At 43.0% G+C, this 4,732-nt stretch overlaps 1 pseudogene; it reads right to left on the reverse strand.

Moving 5' to 3' along the window:
* Positions 1-1,434: 1,434 nt before the first annotated feature.
* On the reverse strand, positions 1,435-1,566 carry LOC141109056 (U2 spliceosomal RNA; annotated as a pseudogene).
* Positions 1,567-4,732: the final 3,166 nt, after the last annotated feature.

Consider the following 4,732-nt stretch of genomic DNA (forward strand, 5'->3'; position numbering starts at 1 on the left):
GTTAATTCATCTACAGTAGAGAGTGTAAACAAGGGAGGAAAAACACTACACCTATGCTTACTATAAACCATTAAAATACTAAACAAATTATAATCACAGCACTAATGAAACACTGTCGCCGAACGTAATCGAAAAATAATAATAATGATAATCAAAAAATATTCAAAAATAATATTGCTGGATTTGATTAATCCCGAACCAAAATATGTTCGGAAAATTAGTAATAAAAAAATCCAAACGTTATCATAAAAATAAGAATAAATCTATTAAAAGTACTTAGTAGACACTTCCCTGCAACCGCCTTTAACAATAAAATCATCATCCATTAATAAGTAAACCATTAATAGTCCTGTACTCCCCATAATAAGCCAAAAGACATGTCAATCATATATACTCTATCGAAAAGCCAGTGGCGTGCAAAACACACCTCAAAAACTTCCACCCGGTGCCAAATAAAAGTGCCCACACATAGAGAGTGAAACACAAAAACGTGCAACGGGTGTACAGAGTCCTCCACTAGGGAAGGACCTTACCCTGATCCCCCGGGGCATTAGGCTCCAGACAGGGACTGAGGTACTCAGACAAAGGGTCCATCCGGCCAAAACCAGGCGGACCCCCACAACTGGAAGGACAACTGGTCTGCCGAAGCAGACCAACCCAAGTACAGTGGGGCTCTCCCGAAGAGAGACCCCTCAAAGGAGAGGGCGAACCAAGCCAAAAGGCCTATGTCCACCCCCTCCCAAGACTTTCAGAGTAGGCCCGAGGACCCACACCCTACTCGCCACACAGTGACAAAACGTGTATACAAAGACAACCAAAAAAAAAAGACAAAAAGGTGACAAACAGGGGTAAAAGAAAGAGTGGGGAAGATAGTGAGATGGGAGAGTGAAAGTGGCCATTGTGCTATCCAATGGCCGGCCCTCCGGCCAGGCATAAAAATTTCCCCTGGTCCTGGCCAAGAGGCCCGGCCCAAGAGGCAGGTGCGAAAAACGTGTGTTGTGGTGAAGTGACCATGGTGCCATAAAATCAAGTGCTTTCACACCGTGACTATACGGCACCCCTGAACTGCCACTTCAGGGGCACATTCACCACTGGCTTTTCGAAAAAGCCCCAACCCCCCAGCCCAGACCACAGCAGACCCCACCACAGGCAGAAAGGATATGGAGATCAGGAAGCCAGAAAGAGTCCTTTTTCAGGCTCTGCCGTCGCTCCCATCACTCCCTCCTAATTACATTCGGGAAGTACTAACCACTCCCCTCCCCCTGTAAGAGGGAAGTAAGCGTTCTCTCCCGAATAACTGTCCAGAGCTAGATCTGCCCCAATCCAGGCCAGAAGGCCAGGGTCCCGACCCTCCGGTTCAGACCCCGTGGTTCTCCATCCCCATCAGAAAGCTTCCCTTTCGGCTACAAACCGCTCCAGGTCACCTTCACTCCAGCAGGCTTTGCATAGCAACCGCAATCCCGTCTCTATTTCGCCATAGATCAGGGACGGAAGCAAGCGCCACCTCCTGGAAACTGATAAGAACAGATACTACACTTGATCTTAGCCAAAAGGCCGAGAAGCAATTAGCAATAATAATAATAATAATTATCGATCGGAAATGAAGCAGTTCAGATCGAACTCAACATTAAGCCCCGTGGGTACTCCGACATGCGTCTCATACACCCAAAAAGACTCACGGCGGCTCAGTTGTCTGATGAAGTTACCTCCTCTCCAATGGGGTATAACCTTTTCTACTCCCCAAAATTTAAGTTTTACAGGACTGCGTTTATGACATAATTTAAAATGTTTAGAGACACTGTGTGAGTCTAATCCTTTTTTAATATTAGTGATATGTTTGCCAATGCGGACATGCAGGGGTCGAGACGTTCTCCCCACGTATTGCAAGCCACATTCGCATTCCATCATGTATACCACCCCTGTCGTGGAACATGTAATGAAGTCTTTGATCTGGTAGGTCCTCTGTGTTGCTGTGGCAATAAATTCTTTCCGTTTTTTAATGTTCCCCCTAGCTTGTTTACAAGCTGGGCAACGTCCACAAGCGTAGAAGCCTGTCAGAATATTGGATAACCTATTTACAGACACACGGGGTGGGTCGATAACCCCCAGGGCTAGCTTGTCTCTTAGGGACGGTGCCCTGTTGTAAACAAACTGAGGACGTTCAGGGAGAACAGGGCCGAGTGTTTTATCCTGTTTCAAGATAGGCCAGTATTTACGGACTATCTTTTCAAATTTTTTGTATTGGACGTTATAGTCCAAGACAATTCGAATGTTCCCTGTTATGTCCTGTTTAACCCTCGGGCCATTAGAAATCAAGGTCGCTCTGTCCATTAAACGAACAGTCTCGATATGTTTCTTAATATCCGATTTATTATATCCCTTTTGCACAAAACGGGTCGATAGAACCTCCGACTGCACAAGATATTCCTGCTCGTGTGTGCAATTCCGCCTAATGCGCACAAACTGTCCCTTCGGAATATTGCACAACCATTGTAAATGGTGGCAACTCCCGAAGGGAATGTACGCATTGCGATCCGTGGGTTTGAAGTGATTTTTCAACTCCAACCCATTGTCTTTTATATGGATATCAAGATCCAAGTACGTGACATGGTCAAAACCCACATTCCAGGAGAGGACAATATTTCTATTGTTCTCATCCAATTTTTTCATAAAAGTGTCTAGGTTCGATCGATCCCCATCCCAAATCATAATGATATCATCGATGTACCGTTGGTAACAGATGAGTTCAGGGGGTGTATTCTTATAAATCACGTCTTCCTCCCAGTGTGCCATAAAGAGATTGGCAACACTGGGAGCAAAACGAGCCCCCATTGCCACACCCCTTGTTTGAAGAAAAAAACGTTTATTGTACCAAAAATAATTTTTGGCTAAGCAAAATCTCAAGCAGTCAATGATATAATTTTTTTGCCTTTTAGTCAGATCCGCTGAACCAAAGGCCCACTGTACTGAGGTTAACGCATCTTCATGGCTAATGATCGTGTATAACGAGCTAACATCAGCTGTGATCAGTACACATGAAGATGTAAGTGGGAGGGACTCTAGAATATGGATAATGTGTTTGGTGTCTTTTACAAATGAACGGGTTTTCATAACAATGGGCTGAAGGAAAAAATCAATGTATTGACCCAGTCTGGAAGAGACTGAGTCAATCCCATTGACTATGGGGCGGCCTGGGGGATGGGTACTGTTTTTGTGGATTTTAGGCAAAAAATAAATAATGGGGGTACGACAGAAAAAAGGATCCAAATAGGAGGCTTCTTTTGGACTAAGGACGCCAATATGTTTTCCTCTTGCTATAAGGAAATGTAACTCCTCTTTGAATTGGAGCATCGGGTCCTTAGTGAGTAAAACATAAGTATTGTGATCTGACAACATGTTCTCCATTTCATTATCATAGTATGTTTTACTTAGAACAACCAAGCCCCCGCCCTTGTCAGCTGGGCGTATAACCAGATCCTTTCGTTCTGTCAAAGCTTCAATACCTCTCTTGATATATAAAGGATCATTGACTTTCCAAATTTTTAGTGTATCTAAATCTTTACTAACCATATTTCTAAACACTTCCATATGTTTATTGTCTCGGTTAGAGGGGTTGAAGACGGATTTGTTGCGGAGAGTAGAATGCATAATTGAAGATTTCTGGGTATCGGATGAGTTACATACTAATGTATTAGAGAGATGGTATTTCTTAATATTAAGGGTCCTAATGAATTTCTGCAAACTAATGTGAGTTTGGAATTTATTTAGGTTGCGGGTAGGGGCATACTCTCCAGACTCCCCCTCAGAGACTGCAGACATGATATAAGACAAGAGATGGTCAGAGGTTGCGAACATGGTAAAAGAGATGGTTAGAGACTGAGGACATGATACAAGAGATGGCTAGAGACTTAGGACATGACACAAGAGATGGCTAGAGACTGTGGACCAGGCCATTTTTTGTGATACGGCACTGCGTCGCTTTAATTTACAATTGCGTGGTCGTGCGACGGTGTACCCAAATAACATTGACGTGTTTTTTTCCCACAAATAGAGCTTTCTTTTGGTGGTATTTGATCACCTCTGTGGTTTTTATTTTTTGTGCTAGAAACAAAAAAGAGAGACATTTTTGAAAAATACTATATTATACTATTTGCTATAATAAATATCCCCCAAAAAATTGTAAAAAACTAAATTTCTTCATCAGTTTAGGCCGATATATATTCTTCTACATATTTTTGGTAAAAATCACAAAAAGCGTATATTGATTGGTTTGCGCAAAAGTTATAGCGTTTACAAAATAGGTAATAGATTTATGGCATTTTTATAATATATTTTTTTCTTTTTATTAGTAATGGTGGCGATCTGCGATTTTTAGTGGGACTGCAACATTACGGACACTTTTGACACATTTTTGGGACCATTGACATTTATACAGCGATCAGTGCTATAAAAATGCACTGATTACTGTGTAAATGTCACTGGTAGGGAAGGGGTTAACACTAGGTGGAGATCAAGGGGTTAAATGTGTTCCCTGCTAGGTGTTTCTGACTGTATGGGGATGTGACTTACTAGAGGAGGAGACATATCGCCACACACATCGTGTCCCCCGCCGTGCAGCGGCTGCGCACGCCTGCTAGAGCTGTTTAAAGGGCCGACGTACAGCTACGGTGATTAGCGGGAACGTGCCGCATGATGACAGCAGCTGGTCGGCAAGTGGTTGTCCATAAAAAAT

The sequence above is a fragment of the Aquarana catesbeiana genome, linkage group LG09 (assembly GCF_042186555.1).
Source record: "Aquarana catesbeiana isolate 2022-GZ linkage group LG09, ASM4218655v1, whole genome shotgun sequence".
Lineage (NCBI taxonomy): Eukaryota > Metazoa > Chordata > Amphibia > Anura > Ranidae > Aquarana > Aquarana catesbeiana.